Source organism: Apis mellifera, linkage group LG6 (genome assembly GCF_003254395.2).
Source record: "Apis mellifera strain DH4 linkage group LG6, Amel_HAv3.1, whole genome shotgun sequence".
NCBI classification, from domain to species: domain Eukaryota; kingdom Metazoa; phylum Arthropoda; class Insecta; order Hymenoptera; family Apidae; genus Apis; species Apis mellifera.
The window spans coordinates 328,682-349,644 of NC_037643.1; the positions used below are offsets into that span (position 1 = coordinate 328,682).

General features: G+C 19.7%; 1 protein-coding gene across 3 annotated transcripts in view; it reads right to left on the reverse strand.

Moving 5' to 3' along the window:
* Nucleotides 1-20,963, reverse strand: part of LOC100578680 — a 372,214-nt gene that overhangs the window by 233,951 nt on the left and 117,300 nt on the right. The gene's annotated exons all lie outside the window — the stretch shown is intronic.

The window sequence follows — 20,963 nt, forward strand, 5'->3', positions numbered from 1 at the left end:
ATTATTTAAAAGTAATAATTATATAATAATAATAATAATAATAATAATAATAATAATAAAAATATAATAGTAATAATAATAATAATAACAGTAATAATAATAATAATAACAATAACAATAATAATAATAATAATAATAATAATAATAATATAATAGTAATAATAATAAGAATATTGTTAATAATTTTGAATTATGACTTTGAGAAATATCTTTTTAATAATTGTTTTTAATTGAATTAAATTTTCAAAGTATTTATCTTGAATAACATTTCAAATCTTTATAATGATCAATGAGGAAATTTTAACTTATAAGAATCTGACAATTTTTATATGAAATGTAAAATATCTATGAATATTTCCTCTAAAAATTAAAAATAAAATAATAATAAAAAACAAAGCAAAAAAAAAAAGCTAGAGTAGAATTAGAATTAAAGTATTAATATTAGATTTAAAAATTGGAATTTTGTTAGAATAAAGTTTAGATGGTTTAAGAATTCAATTTGAATTAAGTTAAAATTTAAGTTAGAATTGAATTTGAATTGGATAGAATTATATTATAGTTTGGTTTTAAACTAGACTGGTTTTAAATTAAACTAGATATCGATTTTAATTGCAATTCCAATCTAAATTCGATTTTTGATAGATTTTTTTCATTTAGTAATTACGAAATAATTAAAAAATATTTAAGCATTGAATAATTTCCGTAATTATTGCGTATAATTTTTAATAAACAAAAAACATTTTGTTTCCAATTTAACATTTTCAAACAAACTTTAATATATTAATATATATTTTCTTACATAAGAATAATTAAATTTTAAACATTTTGAAAGTGAAGATATATACATCTTTTCAAAATCCAAAAGTGACGAGAATTTCTTATTAAAAATGTCCATCGTAAATATATCTTTATGAAATTTATTTTGAAATATCATTTATACTGTATATCGAACGTATACTAAGATCTTCGAAATTTTTTTCTTCTCCCGGATCGTTCCTTTTTAATTTTGATCAAACAACGAAGCCTAAAATGGCACTTGCAGTTCTTTCAAGACAAAGATGTAGGCGTATTTATCGATGCAATAATATAGCGAGTTCGGAATCTCTGCTAACTCGACACGAGAAAAGAAGCTTTTAGTTCGTGTGCCAAACGATAGAATGTTGAACGATAGAACGACGACGACAAAAACTGCCACTTTCGTGTCCTTGCGGTACACCTTGGGCCTCGAGGGCAGGATAACAGCGTTTCCCAGTAAGACCAGTACTGGTGGAGACCCTGGATCACAGCCCACGTTCACGGCTCACTGTCGTCTACCAACACCTACTTCTCATCCTTCTAGACAGTAAACGTACCAGGAAGAACTTTCTATAGTTTAAGATCAGAGCTAAGATCGAATCACAAGTATAGTGTTCGTTTGATTAAAGATTCATTTATTTGTTAGATGTACATTGAAAAATATCGCATTTTCGTATTGAATAAGAAATTCATCTTGAATTTGCAAATAATACTTCGCATAATATTTATCGAGATTATATTTATTTTAAAAATAATTTCAATGTTCTTATAAATGATATTTATAAAAGTTTAAGATTTTTCTTTACTGGGAATATGTTAAATTTTCTAAATTTATTTTTAATTAAATAATTCATTTGATTTTGTAAACATAAAATAAGAATTGATCAATTCTTCATATATTTATTAATTTCTCGATACTTTAGTTCTATCAAATTATTTACTTGTTGTATTATTTAATTTACTTGTAATATATTTCATTTTATTATTGTATCATAAAAAAATTAAAAAGTCTTTAATAAATATTTCATTGATGTTGTAATATTTGTATATCAAAAAATGCTTTATTTTTTATATCACAAAAATTGTTAAGAATAATTATAGAAATATTTAATAAATTATTTAGAATTATTTAGTTTCTTGTAATTTATTTAACTTTTTTATTATATGTAATATGTATTGGTTACTTTCTATAACTCAACATGATATAGTATGTTCTAGATTTTAAATATCTACATGTGATTATTCTAATAAATATTAGAAATAAAAAAAATATTTTAGATGAAAATTGTATAGCATATAGAGCATATCGTGATGATTTTAACCTTGAGATAAAATTGCAAATAATGAAAATCTTGTGAAAATCATTTATATTTTTAAATGTGTTTTATTGCATATTTTAAATCTATTATGATCCGATAAAGTCCGATTGAATTCCTCAAAATATAATACTATATAGATATTAATCTAATGTAGATATTAACTTATAGCACATAAACTTTGGAAATTAATAGCTAACTTCAAAACTTATAAAGAATATGTGATGTTTTGAATATCTGTTCGATACTAGAATATAAAATATCATAGCATTTTGATAAAATAACAAATTATTTTATTCATATTTTCAAATAATAATGTATTTTTGCAATTTTTATTCATTATTTTCATCGTAATTTTTTTAATAAATAAAAAGAAGAATTGCTTGGATAGTTTTTCATATTCAATATTCTAAAAAAAGTACAAACACGTGGAACTATAAAAACTTTTAAAGTCCTCGATATTCATGTCATAGGTTGGTAAGATTACAATATGAGCTCAAAATGATATGGCTGGTTAAAATTCTAGTCAAGCAAATTTTATGGGTTACGAATAACGAAGGAGCGAAAAACATTGGTTGCGTATTTATGAGCGATTAACCAAACCTATCTGGATACTAAGAACCATGTTTTTTATATTAATATTCTTTATTTACGTGAATGATCAGTCGAAATTTTCGAAGAAACTCCTTCAACCAATCGAAGCTAACTATTATTACCGCTAAGTATAAATTCCATGATTCACATATTGTCTATAGCAAAATTGCGAATTAAATTGAAGAGATTTCAATATACTTTTTTAAATTATATTTAATATGAAATTTCTTCTGTATAATCTTAAGATATTTATCATTTTATACAAATACAATACAAAATTATACAATACAAAACAGAAATTGAATATATGAACATCAACTTGAATATATCAAACAATTAATTGTATAAGATAATAATAAATAAGATATATATATATATATCTTATTTATTATTATCTTATATATATATATATATATATATATATATATATATATATATCTTATATAAAAATATATCTTATAATATATAGTTATAAGAATTTGATTTAAAAATAAAAAATTAGAAATTTTCGTATTTCTTATAAATTTGAAATTATACAATGATTTCAATTCTTTCTAATTTTATGCAGATTATATTATAATTCAATTCAAATTACAAAAAAAATTCCTAATATCGATATGGAAAAATGATTGATTTGATATAAAATGAATTAGAATTTTCTTTTTAAATTTTGATATTTAAATTTCGAAAGATTTTAATTATTACTTATAATATATATTCTGATTATTTGAACTTGTTTATGTTGCTAATAGTAATATATTTTCATTAAATTTCAATATCTCAATATTTAAAATATTTAAACATTGAAAATAATATGAAATTAAACTTTTGTAAAAATAATGTATTGTCATAAAACGGAAGTCATTTTAAATTAGAATGATCAGTATTAATTCATTGGACAAATTGTTTTATTAATTTCATTAGCGATTAGCGATACTTGTCATAACATCTCGCAATAAATACGAATACGAATTTTATTACAATTCAATCATATCTCTCTCTCTCTCTCTCTCTCTCTCTCTCTCTCTCTCGCTCTGTTTATTCTGTCCGATTCGATTCTACGTGATGCGATTATTAATATCAAGACTGGAATAAATTCAAGTTAACTGTAGTCGATAGAATATTCAAACTAATTATTATATCTAAGCATTGTATTTTGTTACTCGATTGTATGAACGAATCTAATAATAAATTAGGCAAAATTGATTTATTAAATCTAATTGATATTAAATAAATCAAAAAAAATTGTTTTGAAAAAATAATCGTAAATTAAATTAGATAATATAGAGAAGAAATTTATAGAAATTTAAGAAATTTATAGAATCTTAATTTTAAATCTTAATTAAAAATTTATAAAAATTTATGTAGTTTCATAAAAAATCAAATTGAAAATTATACAAAATCATTGAAATAAAGAAAATTAATAAAGAATTAATAAAATTAAATCAAAAAAAAATTTTATTATATTAAATAATATATTAATATAATTAATAATTAGATAATCATATATATATATATATATATATATATATATATATATATATATATATAACAATAAATTAATCAAATATAATTTTAAAAATATAATTTTTATGTTATAAGTTTAAAAAGAAAGGAAAAAAGAAATAAACATTTGATCAAATGAATTAAACAACAAGCAACAAGCTGATATATAAAATTTTATTTTACATAAATACTATTCTCTAACATATTTGATTAAATTTAAGCAATGTTCTTTAATGTAATTAGCTATTAATTTGCAGTATAGAATATAGAATATAGAATATAATTAATTTAGCTCAAATTATAATAAATTTAAATTTATTCTTGTCTATAAACAAAATCTATTTTGTTTTTTCTTTTTCCTTTTCAAATTTTGTCACTTTTTAATTGATATCTCGTACGAAGATAATTGGCATTTATATTTAAATGCATAAAAAAAAATTTTCTACTTTTTAGAAATAAAAAGCATTATATTTTAATTATTCTTAAATGAATTTATTTGTTCATCGAATATTGAAACATTTTAAATTAATAACCTCTGGATATACAAGTGATTTTTTTTTACATATGATTGATATATATATATAATATAATATATATATAATATTAAATATTATATATATAATATTAAATATATAATATTAAATAAATAATCTCATAAATATAGTTAAGATTTTCGATAATTGCATTGAACAAAGTTTATCGTCAATCAATTTTGATGTATCGATTGCATCTTACGAGAAGTCCATTTATGTAGCCTAAAACTAATTAGAAAATTATAGTAGTAAAATCGATGCGACTGCAATCGAATGTGAACAAATGAGAACATTATTAGATAATAATGCAGTACGCTTATTTACGCTACATCGCAACATAGCGTATGGATGAATATGAAGACACATGATTGCTTCGTTCATACTATTAAATAAAGAATATTATATCAATATTATAATCAAAATCTGTAACGAAAAAATCTTAATAACAAATATAAAGAGTAGCTATATATATTACAATGATTGAAAATAAATGTGAATTACATACAATAAATATGTTATAATTCATATAAATTCTTATCTCATTCCAAAAATGTAATTTTTTTTTAGTTATGAATGAATGAATTATAATATAAAAGAATAAGCGGAAAAATTAAAAAAAAGATTCGTTGGAGAAATAAATCATCGGATATCATTTCAAAAATATCTATTTATCAGTTAGCTATATCTAAAAATATCGCGAGGTATACACAATTAATTTTATATAAAATGGGATTCTTATTTTCTTTTTATTTTTCGGATATCTGAATTAGATAAGAATTGATATTCAATTGAAATTAATATTATATAATCATGCAAATAATCAAATATTCACTTCATTTAGATTTTAATATCTACAGAATTTAATCGAACTTTTATTATATTAATGTATTTACTTAAATTTAATTTCTTTAATCTGAATGCAAATGCATAAAAAATGCTTTATATTTAAATCATAGAAAAAAATTAAATCCTAAAATTTAATATAGTTATAATATTTTTTTGAATTGAAAATTAAGTTAAATAAAAGTAAAAGAAAATGCAAGTTGTCAAATAGCCACCAATAATAATAAAAATTTCAATTTAAAATATTCTTATAAAATAAATATAAGAAATGATAAAAAATAAGATATCTGATTGATATAATATGATATATGATATAATATGATATAATATGAAATATTATTCATATATATGATTCAGTCATGTAACATTGGTATCAATATGTAAATAAAAAATTAATAAAACAAAATAAATAGCTAAATTTTTATTAAAAATGACAAAATAAAGTTTATATAATATAGATATACATTAAGATATATATAAGATAGCAAGTGTTAAAAGATAATAGCAGTGAATGAAGTTTTAAAAAATTTCAAGAAAATTTTCAGAAAAAAGCGAATATTATTTCCAAAAATTTTTGGATTAAAATTCATTGTCTATTTCCACAAGTTTTTGTAATCGAATATTATTTATTATAAATATAATACTAATTATAATATAACAAATGATGTGTTGTTCAATATTAAATATTATATATAACTCTCAAATGTTTGGTATTCGAAATGTATTTAGAAAATATAAATCTAAATGTATTTAGATAGTGCTAAAGCTAAAAATATATAAAAATATTAAATATACTTAAAAAGTTATTCATTTTAAAACTTTTTCAAATATAAATTTTTATATTTTAATAATTTCTAAAATATTTTCTGGAAAGAAATTATACAATTCTTTCGTTCTAGAATGTTAAAGAAAAGTTTAAAAATGTTGCATTCTGACAAAAATATTTTTAAATATTCATATATGTTTCCAGTTATAATTTCACGATGCGACAATATAAACGGAGCTTTATGCATTTCTTAGCGTAACGTTATTTTGTGCTCAGGGATGCGAATTCTACGACGAGAAACCATGGCAGCAATCCAGGAATGCCACGCGCATTGCCATTAAGTTGCCATTGTTCCGCAACTGTGCAACGGTTCATCCATAATCTTATGTGTTATCCGTGAATACAGTTATAGCCTTCAGGATATGTGCAGTCTTTGCAGTTGTTATGGTGGACTATTGATCATGGAGATGATCTTCTATTAAGTGCTAGGACAAGTCGTACGACCGATACGTGCACGATTCGGTGGAAGATAGACAGGTGTTCGCGAAAAAGTCACGATTTTGAGCTTGCGCATCATTGGTCACGTATGCAATGCAACGCTCTTCTCGTTGCTCATACTTCCTTCTAAGGATAATGTTCTCATATCGTAATCAAGATCAAGAATTCTATTGCCAACGCTGTCCTGTTTCTTGAGGAATAGAAATTTCTTTTTCTGGAATTGAAGTACGCGATTCGATGCGAAATTACTCTGTAATTTACAATTTATTAAATAATTGAGAAAATTCTGTCATTTCTTTTGTGATACAAAAGTTCAATAATATTCAAATAGTTACAAATGATTATTAAAATTAAATATGTATTAAAATTATATATTCATTATCTATTCATTCTTACTATGTTCAATTACATTTTTATTTGAGGAATATTGTTATAAGATTTAGGAATTTTTTTTGTTTAATTCTTATTCTTCTTTGTGATGTTTTCCTTTCGGATTATTATATATGTTTTTTTTTAACTGATACTTTTTTTTTTAAATTTGTATCATTTTAAAATTAAAAATAGAAAATCTTGAAAAATTATGATTTTTGAAAAATCGATTTATAATTTCTTTTTATTAGATAGAAGAAAAAAAGTTATTTTAACTGATAAAAATTCATTTATACACTTGTTGCAATTTTTTTGCTTTTCGCTATAGAAAAAAACTTTTTTACTTATTTAATTTATTTTTTTTAATTTATTAATGTATGTGATATAAAGAGTCTAAAGATATTATTGTTTAAAATAAATAATGTTTAAAATAACCTAAAAAAAAAGCTTAGAAATATTTCATATATAATAATTATAGTTTTTAATATAATATTCATTATTTATTTGATATGATCTAGCTAAAAAAAAAATATTTAATTAATTTAATTAATATCATCTTAATTTTCTATTAATTAAATAAAAATAATTAAAAATATTGTTTTTTTTATTGGAAACTAATTTTAAAAATAAAAAAGTGATTGTTATATTAATAATCTTTGAATTAATTTTTAATGAATAAAAATAATCCAATTTTAAATTTGAATAAAAACTCTATTCAATTAATAATCAAAACATTCAAATTCTAAGTTTAAAATGCAATATTATAAATTAATTATGTTAAAATTAATTCGAAATTATTTTTTTCAATTAATCTAGTTTCTCAAATGCAAATTAAATATTTCTTTTCTAATTTTAATTTCATTATAATTTCTTACATGGCTTCAGTCCTTTGATTTAATCTCAAGTATGTGATCAGGAAACACCTTGAGTGTCAGAATGTCATTAATCCTTTCGTCACTAATTGTCACAAATTATCGATTCCCAAGGCAATGTACATGATTACTTAATACTTTCGTAATCCTTTTTAAAAGGTATGCGAGTACAACAAAAATTCATATAAGTACATTTTATCTGCCAGATAATTCTAATTCCGCACCGGACATTGATGAATCATTAACTTAGACATTAACCAACCAACTATTTATATATATACGATCCCAAATTCTTGAATTATTAGCCAGTGCAATATTTCTTTCTTTTTTTTCATATGTTTTTTTCTACATTTTTCTTTTAATTCAACCTTTTACATAAAACTCATTACATAAACGAAACTTTTTATATAAAAGAAAATATGAAAATATAATAAATACCTTTGATTCTTTATACAATTTTTTATTCTTTTTATAATTCACTTAATTCTTAACTAATATTTACATATATGTGATATCAATACTATTATATTTTATATGTATACATATTATATGTATATACATATGTATATACATATGTAATATTATAATATATATTTGTATATATTAATTTGTAATTCAATTTAAAGATTATATAATAATTTTAAATTAATAATTCTTCGTTCTTTGAATAATCTTTGACTTTTCATTTTTCATAAAATAAAACTTATCTAAAATCGAAGATAAAGAAATTTAATTTTTGATTACAGAAAAATTTATTTATTTATTTTTATTATATTTTATTTTTTTATATTTTTGTCTTTTATGATTATCTGAATGATGATATTATTTTCATTGTGTTATATTCTTTTGATTATTAATTGAAATTTGTATATTTTAAAATTTCTAAACTTTAAAAAATTTATCATAATGTCTTTTTTTATGTTTTCAATCAAAATGAATTATTAATTTCACAAAACAACAAACAAAAAATAAAAAAAAATGTGTATAACTATAAATATGTAAATACTTATTCTTTGAAAATTTATTTTACTTTATAATTCAAATTATATTTGACAATTATTATTTGATTATTGTAATGTGTTAATTAGAAAAAATATATTAATAATACATGAAAAATTAATTCCGTGAAGAAATAGTGAATATATAAATATAAAATGAAAAAAAAAGTTAAAAAATTTTATTTTAATTTCAAACTTTGACTAAAAGGAATTTTAATGATTTTAATGAATTTTAATAAATATATACATGATATACATAATTCTTTCAGAATAATATTAATATTAATTAATTTTAAATACAATTCAAATTATGTTATGTCATGATTTGATATTTTATATATTATAAATTTTAATAAAAATTTATATATTGTTTAATAAAATTATATATAATGATATTTTTAATATTATTTTAATATTATTCTTAATGTTGTTTCTCTAATTTTTTAAGTATTTAATTTTAGAAATAATTAATTGCTTCAAAAAGATATTAATTGGATTTACAATATATTATAATATTATAACATTCGAATATTATTGCATAATTTTCTGATGTTATTGTTGATTTTCAAAATTTTTTTAAACTTAAAAAATTTATATTTTGATTTATTTTTTCCTTTTGATTTGAAATGATTTCATACTGTTTATTTTAAAACTTTATTTATCGCAATATTTGTAAAAAAATTCAGAATTAAAATAGAAAATTAAAATAATAAAACAAATATAAACCAATTAAATCAAAATTATGTAGGAAATTTAAAAAATTATTTCCATAACAATATATAAAAATATTTTCTAAAAAATATATTTATCTGCCATCATAAAATTACTAACATAGATAGTCACAAAATTGTACTTTATTATTGTTTCATTGTATTATATTTTATCTTTAAAACTTATACAATGTATTATATCGTTGTGATTAAATTTTAATTATTTTATTCGCTAATCTTCTTCCATAATTCATAGACATCGTAGTTGAATAAAATTTTCTATTAAAGCCTTTCTATATACAAAAACACAGGAATTATAAAAGGATACTGTCATGGTATTAACAAAACGGAAAAAAAGATAAGAAAAATAAATTAAAAATATTTGAAAGGATTGGAGAAACTACGGTATCCGGAATCGAAGGCTGTTCGACAGAGAATAGTGCAGGTAGCCACGCGTGTCTCCCGCATCGAAAGACCTTTGCCACGCGGATTCGGGCGCGTAATAAAGTTTATTAATGGTCGACTCGCATGACAGAGGGCTGTAGAGGAAATGCACGCGGATAAACGTATACGAATCAGATGACGTCACTTGGCGAGGTCGAAGCGAGTGCAGACGCGTATACATAGGCGGCAGCGAACACGTGAAGAACGGTGAACACACTGGAACACGTTCGAGCCGAAGGCGCACCAGCGCGATTCCTTCTGGATGGCGCGGGTCAAGGGAGGATCGACGTAAAAGTGAATGAATGTAGCGGAGCGTGGGCGAACAGCAGTTCTCAACTGTGGGCTTCGTCCTTTTTTTGAATTGTTTCTTAAGATGAAGATCCTTTATTAATAGGAAAAAGATAGTAAAAATAAGTACCTAAGACGTAGCTCGAAAAGAAAGAAGATTTGCATTCTGAATAATCATAGAACTACCACTAGCAACTGTAGTTCTATTGGTATCAAATTGTCTAATCGGTATCAAATGTGATATAAGACTTAATTCATTCATGAAAAACACGAGACTTTATCCCAATTAATATGACTCTCTACTCAATTCATATGGAAACGAAGTCATTAATTTTTTGCGGCATCTTTAACTTTTGCTTTGATAAAGTGGGAATTTAGGATGGATAGAATAAGCAAGAAATAGGAGAAGAAAACTAAAAAAAAAAAAAAGAGAAAAAAGAGTAGGAATGTTCTTCTTAAGAAGAAGATGAACACGAAATCAGTAAAAGAGAAGGAGAAGGTGAATCCTACCCATTGGTTCTTCTTAGCCTTTCTCTTGATCTATGTACGTATCCCTATCCGTGGCAAGCAACTTATATCCAGACACTATAAACCGTATGTTATATCTTGCTACACCAACTCGAATGTTTTAAGCTTGCGATAAGTTTAGCATGGCAAGATAAGCCATCATATATACATAAGACGCAGTTTGGTAAATATATATATATATATTTATCAAACTGCGTGTTTTCTTTTTTAGAATTTGGTTTTTATATTTTTATGAATGATTGATTTTTCTGTTATTTTTTTTCTGCTTTAATACATCTCTATCTCCTTTTTTTTCTCTTTCAACTTTCTTCGCTCTTTAATTTTTTCTATATATATATTTTTTTAATTTATTTATTTTGTTTTCTCATCGATTTATGACAACAAAGTAGACCATGTGAAAATATAATGTTCTGAAATTACTCTATTTACATAATAACAAAATAGGATGATATATATAAAGATAATTTAGGACGGATACAAAATAGAATAACGCGAATATCTTTTGAAAATTTTTTAAATATCATGCAAGATCCGAAGATATCGAATATTTGTTAGGTATTGTAATATTTTTCTTTTAATTGAATAATTATAAATATACTGACTCAATTAAAAGATAGATTAGAATAAATTAAATCAATAATAATGATTTACATTCTTTTTTGCTTTTATAATATATATTTGTAATATATACATGATATTATGATATAATATATAAGTTTAGAAAATAAAATGTAATGATTAATTAAAGTTCAATTAATCCTTAACAAATGTAAAAGATTTCAACTCTCTACATTACATAATTATTAGAAAAAATTTTAATTAATTTTATATATAAATATATATCAATTATTAATTTTGATAATTATATATGATATATATAATATATAATATATATAATATATAATATATATAATGTTTCATGCAAGTCTTAATTATAATTTCAAACATAAAATATAATTTTATGGAATAAAATAATTAAATAAATTTAAATAATACATCTTGATGTATATAAACATTAATCCGGAAATAGAAACATTTTAGAAAGATTTATATTTATTTTTCTAAGTAAAATTATAGCAATTAGAACATTTATTTATCTTCTATAAAAGAGTATTAAGGAATTAAGTACGTTGCTAAGAAAATTAATTATTTTAAAAGATATTTTATTTTTAATTGTGTATTTATATATAAAATATTTATTATATGAAAAATAAACAAAACATAAATAATTATTTCGTATCGTTTTTTCTCTTTCATATGCTAAATTTTTTACAAACTTAAAATTAAAATATTTCTTAAAAATTAATTTTGAATATAAGAAGATTAATATATTATTATAGAGAATAAAATAAATATTATTTTACAATTATTAAAATTATTTTAGATAATATATATAAAATATATATTCTTTATAGTATCTAATAATTTTTTAATAATATCATTTAATAAATCAAAATATATCGAATTATTTAAATTTTTAAAACTACTAGATCATCTACTTTTATAATAATTTTTGAATAATATTAAAAAATATCAAATTATTTAAATTACTTTTAATGGTTATAATCAATTCATCAACAAATGAACGATTATTATTTGTATTCAATTGCTTAATTTTTTTAGTATATTTTTCAATAGAAAGAACAAAAAAAATATTATTTCTGTAAATATTTATTATATAAAAAAAAAAACATTATATTTATTGACGCGAGACAATGATTCACGAAGAAATACATCGTATTATATAACATGGTAACACAAATAATCATTATTTTATAATATTAATGTGATGTAACTTTTAATTTTCTATAAGAATCTTTAATTGTGAAAATCTTTCAAGTTATCGATAGATCTAAAAAAAGCACTTTTACAAATAGACTTCAGCCATTTAGATATTCATTAATTTATGCAATCACTGATAATTAATATTATAATTTTCTCAATATTTAGAAAATTCAATTTTTTTTTCTTAGTTGAAAGATTTCATGACAACTAAAGCACAGAAAATGGGACATTAGAAATGCTAGAAATATATCTAATAATATTTTTAACATTTCTAAGTAATAATATATTAGAAGTAATGATATTTTATTTGATAATATTTTAGTTCTTGAAAATTTTATTGATCTTTTGTTTTTACATATATACTCATTTTTTTTTTAATTTTTTGAAATTACAATATTTTTCGCTAACTAATAATAACTACTCAAAAGTTAAAATTATATATGGTTATTTATTAAAAAATGTTTTTTTATTATAAAAAGTTTGTATAAATGTTTAATGCTAAATATGAAAATGAAATAAACGAAATTTGGAAAATGAAATTTAATGAGTTTTGGAAATTAATAAGGATAGATATTAATGAAACATTACTATATTTATATTGGAATATAATAAAAAATAAATAATTAAAAAATTGATGAATTATTATATTATTATAAAAATATTTTTGAAATATGATTCTTATAATAAAATGTGAATATCAAAAATATTGTAGGTAAAAGATATTATTTGATAATTAAGAAATTATTAATTATAAATTATTATCTAATTATTTAATTAGATATTAGATATTTTAACAATATATGCAATAAATATATAATATATTAATAAATTATAATAAATAGTTATAAATTTATCTGTTTTATTAATTATAATATAATTATTGATATAATTTAAGATCATTTCATAATCAATTAAAATTACAATAAATTTATCAATTTATACATATTTACAACTTGCTTCTAAAACTACAAATTTCAACAAAATTAACTGTTTATAATGAAAAAAAAAGATTCATAATCATCATATAAAATATGATCTTATCTATTAATATCCTTTAATATTTCAACATATTTTCATTCATCTTAGCTAATCTATTTAAGAATTAAGCAACTTTTTTTCTGGAGAGTTTTTAAAATTTCAAAACACTCCGTTCTTTCGTTTTTTATTTTGTTCGATTTTAAATTGATAAAAAATATGAAAGTTCGGCTTTTTAAATAACTGCATAGATGTTAATTTACATCATCGCGTTTTCTCCAATCTCTGTGTGAAAACCAAACCGGTTTAAACATACGCGTTCGCTCGTTACGCGTTTAAGCTTTGCATTTTATGTAATACACGTCCGCAACTTTTGTATCAACAATTTGCATAAATGCAATAGTTCGAATAAAAAATAATGTATCTTTTTTTTCATGCGATACTTTTGTTGCGTAATGAACTAACAAAAGATACAACAAAAAGATCACAGATTTTTTCGTTGACCGAATTTCTCTTTTTTATTTTTTAATCGTTTCTGACCAATTTTTTATGCGATTTATATTATTTATATTATTAATCCTATAAAAACCGAATTAAATTCAATTTTAATTCATGCTAATATATAATATTATATCTTATCCACAATTTTAGAGAGTAAAATAAAACATAAGGACAAAATTTTTGTTTCATTAGAAATTTATTTATAATTTCTAATAATAGCAAACAAAACTTTTATAATTAAACTATTAAAATTCAATATATAAATTTTTTTTTATGTATTATAAATCATTTCAAAAGTATTTTTTTCATTGATTATATAAATTTTTTTTCAATAATCTACAATAATATAATTTTTATTTTCAGAAATTAATTTTTCTCATTATAAGAATAATATTATATGAAGAATAAAAAATTTGGATTAGATTCAAAATAAATTTAAAAAAATTCATTCTTTAACTTATTTGTGCAAAAATCATTGATCATTAATAATAAAAATAAAAATTGTATATATTTATTTTATCATACAAATCGATTAATTAAAAAATGTTATAATTGATGATATAATAAAAATGAGAATAAAGAAATTAAAAAATATGTTTCAAAAAAATGAGATTTTAGAAAGTTCATATAATATTTGATTTTTCGAATTATTTTTATCTTTTCGATAAATGAAAGTAATTAAATTAATTAAATTATTAAAAAATCATTATGTTTTAAAAAAAATAAATAAAACTTTCTATTTCGAAGCAATAACTCTGAATTTATTTCTATTTTTAACAAATGTAAAACATGAAATGTAACCCATTCGTTACGAAATTTAATAAATATTTAATTCACTCTAATATTTATTATTTTCATATGTTTTTCTTTCTCATAAGAATAATAAATTCATGTATCTTTTAAATTCTTAATTAATTTTCTAAAGTTCTTAATCAATTTATGTGATAATTCTTAAATTCATATGTTCATATACATAGAACGATATCAAATCTTTATTATGGTTCCAATTAATTTTCCTTGTCGTTACGAATTTATAAGATATTTTCTATCACTTGCTAAGAAAGATATAATAAATTAATTAGCTAAATAAATGGCTAATTATTCATAAATTTCGAGATACCATGCCATATAAATATATCTTTATATATAAAAAAACATTATCTTTGTATTTACTGGCTTTTTAAAAAAAAATTTTGGATTTAAATTTTAAAGAAAATATATTAGGATAAGATTAGGCATTATCATAAGATATATAATTAATAATCCATTGAATGTTTATTAAATTATCAATATCGATTCATCGAATTATTTATATCTTTGATTCGATATCTTGATTAATAATTAATAATTGTTTATTTTACGATATAAAAATATATTTTTAAATATGATTTAATTATTTTTAATTAATAAAAATGCTGTAATTGAATTATATAGTTTCAATATAATTGAGATAAAATAATTATATTTTGATTTTATATCTTTTTATTTTTTATCTAATGAAATTCGTTAAAATAAAAATTATGAAAAGAATATATTGTAATAGTAAATTGTGATTTTAATTCTTTTGTAAATTATAAACTATCAAATAAATATCTGAAGATTACTAAAAAGATATAGATATAACATATATAATATTAGAATTTATATAAATTCATTAAATATAATTATTTAATGAATATTTTAAAAATATTTTAGAAGTATTTAAATAATTTTAGATTAAATTATTTTAAAAATTAATAGAAATCAATTTATTACAGTAAAAATCAAATTATTTATGTTAATAATCCAATATTTATGTTTATTTCATTTATTTCTCCATCAAAATACGCAAAAGTCGACTTTTTTCTCGTACAAAAATATCTATTCGTTATTACAAAAATCACAATGATTAACTTTGATGTTTTCGAAATGTCATATATATATTAAACTCTTACGACATTTCTTTAAAAAAAAGAATTACCAATAAAAACGAAGAATCGAGATATGATTGCTATAATTAATTACTCTGATTTGTAATAAAGATTTGAGGATAAAAATGAAATAAAACATTACATGCAATGAAAATTGAGGAGAAAATAAGAGAGGAAAACAGACTTCATAATTAAGATTCAATAGGAAATAATGTTTCTAAGTTAACTGAATATATGCTTTTCCATTATATATCTTTTTTCTATAATCGTCATTTTTAAGTATAATTGTAAGTTATAACTATATATAACTATATATATAAAACTATCTATATTGATAAAAATGTATCGAAATTATATCAAATAAATTGAAATAAAATTACAATAAAATTACGAATTTATATTTAATATTTATGATTTAAATTGCAATAATTTATTTTGATAAAAATAGAAAATTTAATTTTTATATTTTGGAGTCTGATAATAAATATAAATAAGAATAAATATAAGCAAAATTTCATTTTAAAATAAAAATCCTCTTTGCTATTTCAATTGTTCTTAATAATATTGAATAATATTTTAATAAATATATTTTAATAAATAATAGATTTTAATAAATAATTGTGAATTTTTTAAAAATTTCTAAAAGTTTACAAAATAAAAAAAATTTAAATTAAATTATGACAAAAAAAATAATTATCATTTATTTAATAATATAAATATGGAATGCATTAAAAAACATAAATACATATCAGAATTAAATTTTAGAAGATACGACATAAATAACATTATGAAATGAAGAAATTAATTTTGAGAAAACGTTTGTATATCTTTTTAAAAAATATAATTTGTTCCTGTTATGAATTTTTAAACTGAAATTCCAAGATTATATTAGATAAAATATAATTTACATTTGTTTTTACGCATTCTTTTCCTTCGAAAATGTTTGGAAATGTCATTCTGAAAATATTCACTCATATAATGATATAGATTTCTGGCTTAAAATAATTTTTATTAGTTTATCGATGTAAACTTCTCGCATATAACATTTCATACTCTATTTGTATTACAAACATACAGTTGATTATATATAATTATAAATAATTCTACATAATAAATCGATAATTAAGTTTATTCTTAAATATAAAAGACGCAAATAGAAATTATAAAATGATTGTGATTGCTGAATAGTAAATAATCCACATTTAATATTTTATGCAAATAAGTCTTTCAACATTTGTCAGATCATAAGAGGATAAGAGGAAAAAGAAGTTACGTTACGTCTTTCGACAAATTCAAAAAAAAAAAAAGATTTTTAATCCAGCAAAATCATTTTTTTGTCCATAATTTTTAGATATATTTTTATTTATTAAAAAAAATATTGAAATATAATTTTATAAGATTTAAGAAATATGTTAATGATTTTAAAAAATTGCTTTTTTTTAAAATCTACTCAAGCGAATGACATCACAATCTAAATATGTCCGACTTTAATTAATAACTATGTTGTTTTTAGTCAAATAATTTATGATACTAAATTTTGCATTCTAAGAAATAAAACTTAATGAATCAACGAGAATTCATTTACATATTCGCAATATATATTTGATATACGATTTGATATAAGCAATAATATTATTAATGTTAGAATAGTTGGTCGATTTCTAGTAATGAAGTAGAAAATAAGGCAATCTTCGTTGGATTAGTATTATAATAATACTAGTATTTATTATTAATAGTTTAATTAATTAATTAATAATAGTAATTATTAATTATTAATTATTAACAATCCCATTAATAACATTATTATAAAATATTTATAAATATTTTTAAAAAAATTTTTCAGCAAAAATATATGTATATTTTCATAAAAATTATCTCTAAAATAATATATGTGTGTGTATATATATATATATATATATACACACACACACATATATATATTAAATTAACAAATTAATACATTAATATTACTAAAAAAAAATTTTTAAATAGTTTTTAAAAAGTTAATAGTTATTTGTATTTAAAATATCTAATTATAATTATATATACATATAATTATATATACTTATGAATGTGCATATTTAAATATTACAAATTAATATAAAACAAATAATTCTTTCTTCTAAAGAAATATATTAAAAATGTATTAATATATATTTTTAAAAATTTCATTTTTAACCAGCATTTTAAACAATTTAAGCCTTAATACCTCTTACAATGCGACGTCGAACACTATTACATTATCTATTGTTGTATATGCGCATATTTGAAGTCAAGAGTCTGTAAAAAAAAATCGGACGATTCGATCTTTCGGAACACAAAAAAATGAGACCATTCATAACATAATCAATATTCATAAAGGTACACTTGGAAACAAGAATGAGATAAAAAAAGAAGAAAGAGAAGATCATAGCAGAGTCCAATTAAGGCACCAGGAAGAAGATTTCTCTTAACAGAAAGTTAACTCGAATCTAGTATACACGTGTAAACGACGTCCTCCTCGTATGTATTTAGATCGTGCCAAGTCTAACCTAGGCCCCCAGTCTAGATTTATTATTCTAAGGGACGTAGGCAGATCGCCCACTACTACCATCAGACTTCTTCCCACGCATCCCTCATTCGCCAATATCTACTTAGTCCCATCGAAGATTGCCTTGTTTTCTTCACTACTTCACTACTAGAAATCGACCAACTATTCTAACATTAATCCTTTGTGAGTCTAAATGTTCTATTTTTTATATTTTTTTCATTTTTAATATGTATATAACATATATAATTCTTATATCTAATATTTTTTTTTAATTTAGTTCAGATAATGTTTTATCAGAAAGAATATAATTATCTCCTCTATATTTTTTATTAATTCAAAAATAAGTTCTCATATCTGTAGAAATTGAATACTCTAAAATAGAATATATTATTCATTTACAAAAAGATAAATGAGAATCGAAAAGATTTTATTATATTGTATATGTATATGTAATATTGTATATGTAAAGATTTTATTATATTGTATATGTATATGTAATATATTGTATATGTAAAATAGTTAACAATATAGCAAGATTGGAAATTTCATATTATTTCATTCAAAGTAATTATTAAAAAAAACTTGTTAAAAATATAGAATATTTGTTTATATTTTTATGCTTTTTAATTAAAATCATTTATAAAAAAGAAATTTTTGTTTAATTTTACATGAAAACAAGTAATTTGTATTAAAAAAAATAATTTTTTATTTATATATAATAGTTTCCTTTTTATAAATAATAAATTTTAATAAAAAATAAAGTAAAATAATGAATAAATATATTTTTTTCAAATATGTTGAGAATATTGAGAAAATTTGTTATATAGACAGATAATTTCAATAAATTTTTTAAATTTAGATTATATTTATATGAATGCAGATTTTTATACAAAATAGATAAAGAAACAAGATTTAAACATATTTTATTGTTAGACGATTCTATTACTTTTTATTTTTACATATATTTTATAATTCTTTTTGCATAATACATAAATTTTACATAAAATACACATTTTATGCGTATTGCATATTTTTATAGAATATATGTTTTATAAAATTAATAGTATTTCAAAAGGTACAAATATTGATAAAAAAAATGATTAAAAAATGATTTAAAAAAATGGAATTATAATATTCGAAACGAATAAGTATAGTTTATCATGTGTATCTATCAAATCCTTTGATGTTAAATGATTTTCAAATTTTTCCAAATAAAAGACAATAATTTACTACTTAAAATATGAGAAAAATTATAATTGTAATAAATAATGTAAATTGTAATAAATAATAAAATAATTAATATAAATAATTAAAATTATTAATATTAATAATTAAAATAAATAATAAAATATATTTCATATACATTTTGCTTATATGTTTTTATATATCCTTCATATAAATATTTTGAATATCTTTTGAATATATTTTGTATATATTTTGCATATTTTATATTATAAAATATATTACGTATAAATAATTGCAATCTATTCATGAAAGTCATTCATTTTATTTAAAATCTTAAAATTTCTTAAAAAATTTTAAAAGCTTAAAATCTTAAAGAATATAATGTTTTAATTATAAATAACCCTCTATAATTCATATCAATCATTACTAATAATCAATAGTGAAACAATATTTAACTAATGTCATTAATTAATGACATGATTGTTAATATGTTGATATAAAAGCGAATTTTAATATATCGATTGTTAATATTATATTATATTATATTATGTTATATTATATATTATTTTATTTTATTTAAATAATTGATATTGAGCTAATATTTTTCTTTTCTTTTAATAAGTGTTCATATTAATTATTATAATAGAATATAACGATAAATAAGGAAAACTAAACCGTATAACTTAAAAATAATATTGCTATAAATTATATTTTTATTGATTGAATATATATCATTATATTCATAAATATAACTAATTTATAAACAGTTTTTGCAAAATATTGTAATAATATTATATTTATTATAATAAATATAAATCGATTGATATAAAATGTCGAATATATTTTGAATCATAAAGCATTGCAATTTGCTATTTAAAACTTGCTATATTGATATTAATATTTATATATCAATATTGATTTTCTATTAATTCCGTTTATATTAATTAATATTAATATTTTTATATAAAAACTATTTTATATAGTATCTTTTAAAAACCAATGTTTATTTATTTCATT